The sequence below is a fragment of the Panthera leo genome, chromosome A2 (genome assembly GCF_018350215.1).
Source record: "Panthera leo isolate Ple1 chromosome A2, P.leo_Ple1_pat1.1, whole genome shotgun sequence".
NCBI lineage: Eukaryota > Metazoa > Chordata > Mammalia > Carnivora > Felidae > Panthera > Panthera leo.
The window spans coordinates 135,460,502-135,476,020 of record NC_056680.1 but is presented as its reverse complement, the minus strand read 5'-3'; the positions used below and the strand labels follow the sequence as shown (position 1 = coordinate 135,476,020).

The 15,519-nt window shown below is 32.4% G+C and overlaps 1 long non-coding RNA gene across 1 annotated transcript in view; it reads right to left on the bottom strand.

Moving 5' to 3' along the window:
* Positions 1-12,195: 12,195 nt before the first annotated feature.
* Positions 12,196-15,519, bottom strand: part of LOC122213535 — a 105,125-nt gene continuing 101,801 nt past the window's right edge. The window contains exon 5 of the long non-coding RNA XR_006199570.1: positions 12,196-12,261. This is a non-coding gene — a long non-coding RNA (uncharacterized LOC122213535). The remainder of the gene's footprint in view (positions 12,262-15,519) is intronic.

The following is a 15,519-nucleotide window of genomic DNA, read 5'->3' as shown; positions in this document are numbered from 1 at the left end:
ATCATGTGGTCATGATTCTGGGATCCCATTAGGTCCCTGCTTAAGATTCTCTCTCTCCCTCCCCTCTCGTCCTCCCTTACATTTGCAAGCAATTTCTCTCTGTCTCTCTCTCAAAAAAAAAAAAAAAAAAAAGGCAAGTTTTGTGGTAAACAGAGAAAATCATAGAATATAGGTTTAAAACTTTAGAAGATCATTATTTTAATTACCAAACCTTACCCCTTTAGATAATGTATGGCAAAAAAAAGTGAAAGAATTATAGCATATTTAAGTGTAACCCACAAATCCGTGTGGAAAGGCTCTGGTTAATTTCTTCTGAACCGTGCAAGTTGCATTGAGAGACGTAAATGACTTCTAGCAGACTACAGAATACTTGAAAACTCATTTTAATTTTCTAAATGTGTTGGTTAGGAATTAGCTACAGTTAGATTAGTAAATTAATTTAAATAACAACACTTGATAGGTAGTTACAATTTAGTATGATTTAACAGTGGCTTAAGTGTTAGAAAACCTCTGAGTTACATGGCATAATTTTTTGTTTCCAAGAGAAAAGAAAGAAACATACCCAAGGGTACTACAATATCCTGACAATAGTAATATTATTTTTAAAGTTTTAAAGGACACCAATAAAACATTTCTTAGGTTCTTTTCTGCCAAAACTAAAATAATAGAGATATTTTCTCAAATGTAGTATGACTTACCCCCTTCAAAACTGACGATTATGCAAGCTTTTTCTTGGTCACACATAGTAGACTGCCATTTTCACTGATACAATTTAATTTTGTGCATTTATTTTCCTTCTTTTCCCCCTTAGAGTATCATTTAATCTAATAAAAGAAGCACTTTTTCCTTAATTGTTTAGATTCAGAAAACAGCAATATACACATTTAGATATAACGTTTTATTTTTTTATTATTATTTTTTTTAATGTTTATTTATTTTTTTTGAGACAGAGACAGAGCATGAACAGGGGAGGGGCAGAGAGAGAGGGAGACACAGAATCTGAAGCAGGCTCCAGGCTCTGAGCTGTCAGCACAGAGCCCGACGCGGGGCTCGAACCCACAAACCGCGAGATCATGACCTGAGTCGAAGTCGGATGCTTAACCGACTGAGCCACCCAGGCGCCCCTAGATATAACATTTTATTCAAAATGCCTCAAGTGCTATGTTTATAATTTTTTTTAGAACATTTCTGTTATTTTTCTCCCTTTGGAGTCCTCTTTAAATTCACAATTATTTCTAAAACCTCAAATTCAATTACACCTTTTATTGACCTCTATCTCCCCTTTTACTCTGTATTTTGATCCTATCTTCCTTTAGTAACAATGGGCTGAGTGTCATTCATTATGCGCATTTGGCCATATCTTCCTTGTGTGCCTTTGCACATGACCATGAACTAGCTTCACATGTCCTCTTCACCTGGCTGACTCCCAGGGAAGCTCCTGTGTCACCACTGCAAGAAGCTTTCCCCGATCCCAGACTTGAGTTAGATGCCCCCACCACTCCCACTATCATGTACTCCCTTATCACTCCCATGGTAAGAATACTTAGTGTGTCAGTGACCCATTTCTTCCACTAGAATAACTCCTGAGAGGCAAAGGCTGTGGAGCAATTATATATTTAGTGTCAGTGCTGAAACCACATTGCACTCAGTAATAATTTAAGAAATCAGTAAATGGGTGGGTAACTGAGAAGCTAGGTTGCTGGATGTACTAATGAATCGATGCACAAATGGCTATGTATTGGTTGACTGTACTTCACTCATCATCTTAGTACAGTGGTACAAAGAACTATTTTAAGTAGTTTTGTCATTTTCTGAAAATTTCCAATATATAATTTAGAGTAATTCTTGATTCAGCTTATATAGTATAGGGAAAAGCTACTATAATTCATTGATATGAGAATCATTGGTTTTTCTGACATTGCACATCACTTGGATAAATCTGAACTCATTTTCAGCTGCCAGACATATTATGTATGCTAACAGATATTTATATTTACTGCCATGGATCTTAATTGCTTTGGAAAAAGACCTGCTGTTTTGATGAATGGAATCTGTTGGTTGGAGATATGTGCTTAATATATGTATGTGTATGTTTATGTCCAATTGGTAGGCAGAGAAGATACTTTTGTGTTTTGATATCATTACATTGAGTGATTCTCAGGGTTCTACGTTATTTTGAAAATAACTAATGTTTTTGAACTTTTTCCAGGCATTGTGCATATTTAGAATGGTATTTTTTTTCAAGAAAGCAGTCTGAATATATGTCATCCTTCTTTCTAAGACATACAAAGAAAAAAGCTGTCTTAGTTCACCTTCTGCATAGACTTAATACAGTTTTCAACAATAAAATATGTGTTGATTATTGCTTTGCACTGTTGTAGCAGCTTCATTAGTTTTATTACACAGCTTGAAATGGTTTCATACCAAATTAAAAATCTAGGTTATTCAAAGAATTAAGACTGCTAGTTCAGCCTGAAAAAAATTTCAGATCTCACCCATATTAAAAATTTCATTTCCTTATTCTACTGCAAACCATTTTTCACAATGATTGTAATTATATATGTTATCCTTTCAAAAGCACTTAAAACTAAATTATTAAAAACATATACCTTACTGTACACTAGACAATGGAACTTTTAAGATAGTAATTATTAATGATTGACAAAATACTTGAAAGTTTTAATGTCATAAAGCGGTATTTTTTCATAATGTATTCCAAAAAATATTAATTTATTTGATTCTTCTTGTGTGATCTTACATGATCAAATAAATTTAGAAAACATGAATTAAACTCTAATGTGAGTTTCATTAATGCAGAAGTTTTCAGTCTGTTATTACATGAAAATTAAAATACACTCTCATTAAGGGCATCAATGAGAATAAAAATATTTGACTCCTCAGTCCTCAGTTTATTTTACTTTTTGGCCCTATTCAGTATTGTCAGTGAGCCTTCATTATTTTCACAAACCAGGTTTTTTTATTTGATTACTAAGAGGTAATATGTTTACAAACATCAAAATGTATAGCCAGTGTCTAGTTTCACTTTCCACAATTTTTTAATGCATAGACTAGTACGTAGATACATAATTCTGCCTGTTGTATGCCAAGATTAGTATAACAATATGCATATTAGAATATGTAAATACTTTGCCTTTTTACTTAATAGAATGTTCTGGAAATCTTTCCAAATTATTATATAGATTGCTTCCTTGTTTTTTGTTTTTGTTTTGTTTTATAGTTGTGTAGTATTCTGTTTCAATAGATAAACACAGTTGATTTAATCTATTTTTAGAGTTGGATGTTGTTTCAAAAGATTGCTACTACAGACAATATATTACTTGTATCAGTGCGAGTATATCTGAGAGATGATTTCACCAAAGTGAAATTGCCTAGCAAAAGTACTGCCATTACAATTTTGATTGAGATTGTCAAATTACCCCCTATAGGAGTGACAGCAGATATAGTACACTAGTAACTTAGTCTGGCCAAGAGAACATGGTGCCAGTTGTTTTTCTTTTTGTCCAATCTGAGGTGGGAAATAGTATTTTAGAATCATTTAGATACGTATTTTTATTAAGCTGAGCATAGTTGAATATCATCTTTCCATTGGTTTAAGAGTCATTTGTATTTCCTGTTCTGTCTTTTCATATGCTTTGCTCATTTTTCTATTAGATTGTTGATTTTTTTTCTCAAACCTTGATAGACACTTTTATTAGATTTGTAACTTGTATCAGAGAAACTCACACAGAGGTGGAGACAGAGAGAGAGAGAGAGAGGGAGAAAGGGAGTCTCAGATACAACCCCATCTAACACTTTTATTGGAACTTGTGACATCGTAGAGTAGAAGACCCAGCCATGCTGCGACCAGATTATTGACACAAAAATGCCATATAATCCAGTAATTCCACTGCTGAGTGTTTATCCAAAGAAAACGAAAACACTAATTCAAAAAAATGTATGCACCCCTATGTTTATTGCAGCATTGTTTACTATAGCCAAAATATGGAAGCAACCAAAGTGTCCAACAATAGGTGAGTGGAAAACAAAAATGTGATTCATACACAGACACACACACACACACACACACAGGAATATTATTCAGCCATAAAAAGTAATGAAATCTTGCCATTTGCAACAACATGGATAGATCTAGTGGGTATAAGGTTAGATGAAATAAGTCAGAGAAAAACAAATACCATATGATTTCACTCATATATGGAATTTAAAAAAACAAAGAACAAAAAAGGAGACAACCAACAGACTCTTAAAGAACTAATGCTTGCTAGAGGGAGGTGGGTGGGGGATGATGAAATAGATAAAGGGAACTAAGACGTACCAACTTCCAGTTACAAAATTAATAAATCAGGGGCACCTGGATGGTTCATTAAGCATCCAACTTTGGCTCAGGTCATGATCTCATAGCTGGTGGGTTCAAGCCCTGCAGCAGGCTCTGTACTGACAGCTCAGAGCCTGGAGCTTGCCTCATGTGTCTCCCTCTCTCTGTTCCTCCCCTGCTCGCTCGCTCGCTCGCTCTCTCTCAAAAATATTAAAATCAATCAGTCAGTAAATCATGGAAAGTACAGAATAGGAAATACAGTCAATAAGATTGTAAAAACATTGGCATCAGATGATGACTTGTTCCATGAATCAGGCCAAGTTACTTCTCTGGGAATCAGGTTATTTATTCAACGAAGGAGTTCAGCTTTAAAGTTTCCTTTCAGCTTTATTATTCTATGCAGTAATTCCCAAAATATATTTATCAGAAACCTAGTCTTATAAGCTATTCTATAAGCCACTTGTTGTGGGCACTGAGTACTGCATAGAATTGTTGAATCCTTATGTTGTACACCTGAAACTAATATAAAAATGCATGTCAATTATATGTCAATAAAAATAATATGTGAGATAACAAATACATCTTGTTTTAAGGTACAAGTTTATGTGACAAGTAAATTATACAATAGGTGCAGAAAGAATAAATAACTGTCTTGTCAAGTATTTGTCCAGACCACCTCTTTCAATGAGAATGCCCTGTCCCATCTCTTTCCAGTCACTGTTGAATGGCTCTCCTGCTTTACTAAGAGCAAAATCTTTATTTGCATAAAGGCTTTAAAAGCCTGGTCTTTATCACTTCTACAGACTGGGGTGTGTTCTTTGCCTCTGCCATATGGGTCTGCTTTAAATTTGTCTTATCATGTCATTCTCCCTTCTGCTTCTGTGTATTTGTTCACGTTTTCCACTCACTAAGATATATCTTCCTCTCTGTTTTTCCTACTTAAATACTACATTTCCATTTAATCTCATTTAAATTGTTACTTCCTCAAAAAAGCCTTGGTTGAATTCCCAATCTAATAGAAACCTAAAAATATCAAATACCTTTTGTCTATATGATATTTTATAATTGCTATTTTAAGCACTTATTTGCATGATTACTTGATTAATGCAGTCTTCATAAAACATATCAACTGACTCCTCAAGGAAGTCTTTGTTCACAGTGTAAAAGTATTATGGAAATATACATTGAATAAATGAAGTGTGCAAATTCCCAATGAATTTAATCAAGAAATCCTCATTTTGAGGTAGAATAGTTTATAAGACTAGGTTTCTGATAAATATATTTTGGGAATTACTGCATAGAATAATAAAGCTGAAAGGAAACTTTAAGGCTGACCTCCTTCATTGAATAAATAACCTGATTCCCAGAGAATTTAAGTAACTTGGCCTGATTCATGGAACAAAATATTGACTTGTTCTAGGCTAAAACTAAAATAGGAATCTCTTGGCGCTTAATTTAGCTTTATTTCCATGATGTTATTGAATTCAAAATAAACTTCTGTAACTTTTTTGTGTTTTTTAAATGTTAGCCTTTTACACACATAATGAAACTGTTTTGTGACTTGGAAGAAAGTAGGTAAAGCCTCTATAGTCATGATTGTCAAGACAAAATTTTAAGACATTTGAGGAGATAGATGTATTATGAAAATGTTACATAAAAAAATCTTCATTTAAATGTACAGGAAGTTCCAGTGTTCTTCAATACAATTATGATTTTGGGTGAAAATGTCTTAAAAAGCTCAAGAATATTTAGATTGTAAACCATTATATTGTACAACTAAAATAATGTAGTTACTGAGTCATAAACATAAAACAGTGTACGTTCAGAATGAAATGAAAATTATTTTTGTGGAAACAAAAGGAACTTTTTCCACCACTGAAACCTGCCATTCTATCTTAATCGTCACTACTGCTTTATACAAAGAATAGACTATCAATTCATTTTTCCTATTTATTTTTACCTTTCAGTGTGATGGATGAGTCTTGGTGGGGACTCCTATGAAATGTTTAGAATCAAAGTCAGCAAACACTCTTGAAACAGATCACTATGCAGCCCATCTTGTAGCATGTAATAATATTCAAATTGGGAGAAATTTCACATTTCTCAATTATGTTATTAGTTTCAGTTTCCTAAAGCCAAATTTGCTTAATTAAATATAGATCTTATGTTTAATGTTCTGGAAAATGTTTTAGTGACTGTGTAAAAAAATCATTGGCCCTAACAACAGTTAAAGATCATTAAATAACTGCCATCCATTGTTTCCACTTGGCTGTGCTGACCCACTCTTCTGAGTTCTGGACACTAACTGAGCATGTTTTCATCAATCTCATTTGACTTATACAAAGTTCATTATGGGTTTAGGAGCAGATGGGCTTCCTATAACATCCAAAATATCTGATGTGTGGGTTATATCTACTTTCGCTATGTGTAATTATTTTAGTTGAAAGGAGGAAATATAATTAGTAAAATCAGTTTGCCTAATCCATGTATATATACCCATGCACACAAATATAGACATATTCATGCATATATAATGCATATACCCATATATAATATAAATATATAAATTACATATAAATGATAATATGTAATAGACACCAATTTCTCCTAAACTTTTCTAAAATGTTTATTTTTGTGTGAATATTGAAATTGCTTAAGATTTACATATTTTGTATTAAAACAAAAAAACAGTTCTTTGAAATTTCCTTCAGAACATAGAAATGGTGGGAGTACTTCACAACGTATTCTAACATATTCTATTAGACCAATAGTATGTTAATATCAAAACCTAAGAAATTAAAAAAAAGAAAATCTATAAACCAATATCGTTTATGAACATAGATGTAAAAAAACCTCAAAAAATAGCAAATCAAACTTAGTAATCTATAAAAAATATTATATACTATGACCAAATGAGACTTATTCCAGTTATGCAAAGCTGGTTCAACATTCAAAAATCTATGTAATTCAGTACTATCTGCAATAGCCAAATTATGGAAACAGCTCAAGTATCCATTGACTAATAGATTAAAAAAAATGTGATACACCCACACACGTGAATATTATTCAACCATAGAAAAGAATGAAATCTTGCCACTTGCAATGACATTGGATGGACTTAGAGAATATTATCCTAAGCAAAATAAGTCCGTTAAAGACAAATACTTTATGATCTCACTCATATGTGGAATTTAAGAAACAAAACAAACTAGCAAAGAGGAATAAAAAGAGAGAGAGAAAGGCAAGACAAGAAACAAACTCTTAACTATAAAGAACAGTGAGAAGATAGGCTACAGACTGGGAGAAAATAATTTGTAAAAGACATTATCTGTTAAATGACTGTTAGCTAAAATATAAAAAGAACTCCTAAAACTCAACAATAAGAAAACAAAAACCCAGTTTAAAATTGGGCAAAAGATATGAAAAGACACCTCGGTTAGAGAAGATCTACAAATGAAAATTAAGCATATGAAAAGATGATCAACACAGTACCTCATTAGGGAAATGCAAATTAAAATAAGAAGGCACTACTCACATTTTGGCGTGGCTAAAAGTTAAAACACTGACAATACCAAATGCTGAGAAACACATAGAGCAGCAGAAACTCTCATTGCTGATTGGAGTGTAAAATGTTTCAGCCACTTTAGAAGACAATTTGGTGGTTTCTTAGAAAGGAAAACATACTCTGGGCACCTGGGTGGCTGAGTCATGAGATTGAACCTTACATTGGGCTCTGCACTGGGTATGGAGCCTGTTTGAGATTCTCTCTCTCCTACTGCCCCTCTCTCACTTGCATGCTCGCTCTCAAAAAAAGAAAAAAAGAAAACTAAACATATTCTTCCTACATGCTTCATGAATTGCATGCCTTCATATTTACCCAAATGATTCGAAAACTTACATTCACACAAAACCTCCACATTAATATCTATAACTGGTTTATTCATAACTGCCAAAACTTGGAAGTAACCAAGATGTCCTTTGATAAATAATTGTGCTACATCTATAAAGTGAAGTAGTATTCAGTGCTAACAAAACATGAACTATGAAGTCACAAAAAGACTTGAATGCATTACTATGTGAAAGGAGCTAATTTGAAAAGATTACATACTGTATGATTTCAACTATATGATATTCTGGAAAAGCCAAAACTGTTGAGACAGTAAAATGATCATTGATTATAAGGGGCTTGGAAAGAGAATGGGATGAATAGGTGGACCATAGGAGAATTTCCAGGCAGTGAAATTATCCTGTATCATACTATAATGGTAGTCACACCTTTTGCATGTGTCAAAACCCATAGAATGTGCAGTATATACAATGGATGTAAACTATGAACTGTGATGTGATGTGACGTGATGTCTCAGTGTTTTTTCGTGACTGTACCACTGCACACTGGGGCATTATGATTGGAGAGGCTGTGTGTTGGGAGGTGACATAGACTGGGACTCTACTTTCTGCTCAATTTTGCAGTAGGCCTAAAAATTCTCTAAAAATTAATCTGTTTTTTTTTTTTTTAATTTTTTTTTTCAACGTTTTTTTATTTATTTTTGGGACAGAGAGAGACAGAGCATGAACGGGGGAGGGGCAGAGAGAGAGGGAGACACAGAATCGGAAACAGGCTCCAGGCTCCGAGCCATCAGCCCAGAGCCTGACGCGGGGCTCGAACTCACGGACCGCGAGATCGTGACCTGGCTGAAGTCGGACGCTTAACCGACTGCCCCACCCAGGCGCCCCTAAAAATTAATCTGTTAATCTTCTAAAGCAAATAGTTTGGGTTTTCTTCTGAAGTAGAAGACAGACTGAAACATTTTGAGAATCATAAATTTATGTGCATCATACACATATATAATATATTAATATATTACATGAATTATATATTACATGAATAGTATATTGTATTATATATTATATATTATAATATATTGTATATTTAATATATGTAAATATATATTATATAATTATACAATATATTTAATATATGTAAATATATATTATATAATTATACAATATATTTAATATATGTAAATATATATAATATATAATTATACAATATATTATGCTAGTATATTATATAATAGTATATATAATGTAATATTATATATATTATATTCATATTATGTATATGTGATTGTGGTTTTGGTAATCTAGCCACAATTTATTTGTGTTTTCTTTCATATGAATTGGTTCTGCCCTGTTGATCCATGCTCATTAACCTTCATTTCCTAATACTCATTTCATTTCATATCCAACATGTCTCTATGAAAATAAAATGTTTATTTAGAACATAAAATCACCTGAAATAATGAGGTAGTGGCATGTCTAATTATTGAGACTGTGCTGTATCTTTTCTGTTCCTGGGCTAGTTTTTTTAAGTCTACTCCAATGTCCCAAAACCTCAGACATTTTTGAGAAAATCATGACATATCTCCTTTTCATGATTTATTTTCAGCTTCTATATCTTTTCTTTCAGTTTGCAAAAGTGGACAACGAAAGAAATGCCTAATTTTTATTTTATTCTTGACCAAAGCATTTAAAATTATTTCCTTCTTGAAAAGATTTTGAGACCTTTGATTTATGAATAGAATGGCAATGATTTTAGAGTTTGTGGCCTTCATTTTAAACATCTGCACACATGAATGTATCTAAACTACTCTCTTTAGACAGTTGGGAATTATGAAGTAGGGCTAATTGGAGAAGATGACCTTTTCAGTTCAAATCTTTGTGTAAATTGTCACTTCTTTGTAACAGCTGAGACTGCAGAGCAAAAAATGCATCAGTCAGATGTTTATTTCATGGAACATGATTATAGAAAATGCATGTGCCATACTATAGGCATGACTTTTTAAGGAAATTTGCTTGTTTTCACATGTAACATAAGCTATGCAAAGCATTCTTGGAGTATGGTTTTGGTGTAATAGCAGATTTGACTTCATCACTCATTGGTCATCTAAAGTAGAATATGCATCCTAAGGATGATTAATGTTTAATAGATAATACATATGTAATAAGAGATATCATAAAAAAATTCTATTCCCTAGAGCATAAATACAGTTAAAAGAACATGAAGACATTTGAAATCCTTTATGGAGAGACAGTAGCCTGTAGAGGTTATAAGTATGACTCCAGAGCCAACTATTTGAACTGGAATCAGATTTCTGTTCACTTACTAGTTCTGTGATCTTGGAAATGAATCTGTGTCTCAATTTCTTCATTTGTAAAACAAAGATAATGATATCTTTTGCCTACTTTAAAAAAGCTAATTATGGGGATTAAACAGACTAATACCTGCCTAGCATATAGTAAGCTATCATCATGATGACGACAATGATGATGATTATGATTGTTACTTAGGTTAGTTTTCTGACCTTACTTATACTTACTGTGTAAGGTGCTTTTCTCATTACCTAGAGTTAAGTATGGGACAGGTACTTTCAGAGACATGATTGGTCTGTTTAGAAATAGAGTAAAACTTGATTCATTTGAGCAAAGGGAAAAATCTGAATTGATAAAGTGCTACTTTATTTCTTTCAATTATGCATTTTTAAGTACGTACTTTAATTCACACAAGACACACAAACATAAATCATTTTCATTCCTTCCTTCGCTCAAATGTATTTAAAGGAAGCAGTGATGTAAAGTGAATAATAATCAGACAGACCTAGTATGTTATTTGTACTCCACTTTTTGGCAAGTGTTTTCAATGTTTCCGAGCCCATATCCTCATATTAGTTGGTGCTTCTAAGTTATTGTAGGAAATAAATGAGGTAGCCTGTGTATAACACTTAACCTTGTGGTGGTTCTTTTGAAGATGTTCTGAGGGAATGAGCTTATTAAAAAAATAAAAATAAATGATTTAAATTAGCATGGGAATTTGTAGGAGGTTAAAAGTTTATTTTCTTAAATATATTAGGCATAAAATTAGAACTTTCCCTGGAGCACAGTGATAAGTTTTTAGTATCTATATTTATTTGTGTTATCCTGACAGCAAACACAAATTTCCTGGATCAGAGGCAGACCAATTATTTACTTACAGAACATGTTAGCAGTTGTTCCCAATGCCACATTTCTCCATCCAGTGACATGATCAAGGCAGATGTCATCAATCTACTACTGCATGAGAGAAACACTGAAATTATGACTTTCAAAGCTTTCCTAGGAATGATTGCACAGCTGTCTTCCTTTCCTTTTGAGAGAGGGACAAATCTTTACTCTCTAATGTAATTACACTATTTCTAGGAAGGAAAGGGGAAGATCTTTAGATTGTTACACTTAGTAATGTAAACAACTGGCCTTGTGTTTGGAGTTTTTTGTTTTTTGTTTTTATTTTTGTTTTTGTTTTTTATTATCCTTTGAAGTGTGAACAAATGGCTCCAGGGAAGATAAACTTGTAAATCTGTCCAGGTCACTTCACCATATTTCACTTCCAAGGCTTGTTTGCCATCTACTCATCCTCTAACCCAGGTTGCCAGTAATTTTTGCTAAAAAAGCCTTGACTGTGTAGTAAGAAGAAAATATCCACATTGTTTCCTAATGTAGAGCAGGTGCTCAGTATTGACTGATTGGAGAACAGAAGATTGGGACAGATACTTGTGATATTGCACAATAAATGAACAACATTGTGTATCCATATATGGGTAAGACTTTCCCCAATCTGGCCCCAACCTCTCACACTAAATGGTATTTTCTACCAGTGCTCCATTTATTCCATGTACCAACCACAGTGGGCTTACCAACTTTTCATGGTCCAGGATTTTACTCTCAATTATCTCTTGCATTTTTCATTTTTTTCCAGGCAATGTCATACTTACTTTTCAGTCCAACTCAGATCTTATTTCTTCTGTGAATTCCTTTCAGATTTCCCCTAGGATGCATTTGTTGGTCTTTCCTTTGTTCTCCCACAGCATTCTCTTTATATAGCAGTGAATCTTTAGATTGAATATTGTAATATGACTTATTACTAACTACCAATACTTTGTGAGTTTAAATTTAAATCTTTACTCATAAAGCATACGACAAATGGAAAAAATGTCTTTGCTCCCAAATGATACATGCAAATTTTTAGGCATTTTCTTCTCAACTTGAGTCTTACCAGTGTGACTACAACTTCCTTGGCATTGTCAGGCAAGTTTGACACCATCCTAGAAAAAGCTCATGGGTAGTGTAAAAAGGCCAGAGTAACCATTCACATCCCTAAGGGTTACATCAATATTACACACTGCCTCTGTAGTTAATCATTACTCCATTATTAAAATAATATAAATTTTAAAATAACCATAAAATTTTGAATAATTACTTTTTGGATCTTCTCATATTTAGTTTTCCAGATGAATAGTAGTTTATAGTACAAGTTTTGGAAATTTAATTCTGTTATAAGCATCTGGTGACTTGTCTAACTCAACTTGATCCTCAGAGTGTTTATTTTTACTTTGTATTGTAAAATATAATGTACAGAAAAGTTTGTGAAACATAAATGTAGAGTTTAGTGTTATTGTAAAAATGCCAACCATATAATATTTATCAACCCAAGAAAGAAAATATATAGCATACCAGTTTCTCTCTTAATTATTGTAGCCTTACTAAGTTTTTAAAATCTTAAAAGCTTATATCATTTTCTTCTAGAGTTTCTTGCAATGTATTATTACAAATACAAATACAACAATAAAACACAATAGAAAGTCCAGAAATAGACAAAGTCACGACTTATGACAAATGCATCTATACAATCCATAGGAGAAAATAATGGTCTTAATTTAAAAAGTCTGGCCAACTATATGTTCATAAGGAAAAAATTAATCTTGACAACTATTTCACACCAAACAAAAAAATAATTTGAGAAGAATCATGAGGATAAATGTAAAAGGTTAAACTTTAAAAAATTATTCTAGGGATGCCTGGGTGGCTCAGTTGGTTAAGTGTCCAACTTCAGCTCAGGTCATGATCTCCCAGTTCATGGGTTTGAGCCCTGCACTGAGGTCTGTGCTGACAGCTCAGAGGCTGGAGCCTGGTTCAGATTCTGTGTCTCCCTTTCTATCTGCCCCTTCCCCCCCTTGCTCTCTGTCTCTCTGTCTCAAAAATAAATAATCATTTAAGAAAACATTGAAAATGTTTAAATAAATAAATAAATGTTATTCTACATGAAAACATTAGAAATATCTTCATGATCTTAGGATAGGCAAGGTAAAGAGGATAAATAGACCAGTAACTTTGAAGAAAAAAAAATTTGTAACTTTAAACTTAACATAGTAAAGACATTTCACAAAAAGTCTTCAAATCATATGGTGAGTAAATCAGTATCACTAGTTGTCAAGAAGTACAAAGAAAATCTGCAAAAAGCTACCATACATACACCAGAATGGTTGAAATGAAAAAAGATAACCATACCAGGTATCGGTCAAGGATGTATACTGACTGAAACTCACATATATTGAGTGTAGTACTGTAATTGGGACAAACAACTGCTTTGGAAAAATTTTTGGTGAGATTTATCTACTAAAGTTGACAGTATTAGCCTATAACCCAATAATTCCATTCTGTGTGTACATTCAGTAGGAAATTAGTGTTTATGACCAAGAAAAGATGTTCCTAACAGTACTATTAATGATAACCAAAAGTTTTAAAACAGGCCAAATGTCAATCAACAGAAGAATGCATAAAAATTTATGGCATATTCAAAGGAAAAACTGCTACAGACATCAATATGGGTGAATCTCACAAACATAATATTGATCACAGAAATGTGAAGGAGAAAAAGTATATATTGTGTGATTTTATTTTTTATAAAACGTTCACAGACAAAATGAATCCATTAACAATAGAGATCAGAAGAGTGGTCATGTATGAGAGGGAAATTGACTAGGAAAAGCTTTTCCACCAGTAATTCAAGACAGGGAATATTCTGGAATGGAGATAATATAAATCTTGATATGACATGAAGTTGAGTGACCAGCACACATGTATAAATAAAGCTTTAAGCTATATTCTTATAAAAAAGTGAGCTATATCCCTAAAATGTATATACTTTAGTATTTGTAAGGTATATCCTAATAAAAAGGGGAAATATTTCCTTGGCTGTGGTTGACTTTTTGCATTATTATATAAGTTTTAGAATCAAATTGTAATCAAATTTTAAATTTAATATTTATTACAAAAATTTGTTGAGAATGTATTTAGTGATCAATTTAGAGTAAATTGGTATCTGTGCAATATTAAGTCTTCTTACTATAAAATAAGGCCTATGTTTCCTTTTTAAAATTCCTTTTCATTTTTTTCAAAGGTGTCATATTTCTATACATAGAGTTTTCATATACTGTATTAGATTTATGTTTCATAACTGTTCTTTTTGATGTTATTGCAAAAATAAGATTTTGTCAATGAGGATTTCTTCTTATTTCTCTTAGAGCTCACTGGACTTTGTACAGCTCTTGATAAATAATTAAGTTTCCAATTCATGTTCATGAAATCTGAAGCAAAGATAATAACACAAGTCAACTCCTATCTCTGAATTTTCAACAATTCTAAAATAATATGTGTACCTCTAATCTGTTGATATGCAGTACTTTTTAACAAAATCTTAAGGCTCAAAACAATAACATTTATAATCATAAATGGTATAAACATTTATTGTGTAGTTGCAATACGCCAAGCCCTGTGCCAAGTAATTTACATATGTAATCATAATTAGCCTTCACTCAAACCTAAGATTTAAGTTTCATAATTACATTCTTTTTATAGGTGAGGAAACAAAGACAAACATTAATAGCACTGATATTAGAGGCAGAGCCATGTCAGTGATCCAAGAATTTCTGACTCCCATGAGAATGAGTTTAAATATGATTTAATTCCCCCTTCATTAATTATAGGATCCAGTATGATTACTGATTAAAACATACCCATGCATCCTTATTACATGCTTTAATATAACAAAGACTATTTATAATCATTTGTCATGTGGGTTTTAAGTATTTTAATCAAGTGTTGATTAAGCTCAAATATTGATTAAGAGCACATTTCATCATATTGAAAAATAATTCCACTTCTCAAGTATTACTGTTTGCCAAATAGTGTTACAAACTGTATTATATGTTTAATGTGGATAAAAAATATAAATAAGTCCAAATATTCTCTATTGGATGTGTTCTTTAGTAAAAAAAAAAAAAAAAAAAAAAAAAAAAAAACAGTGCTTT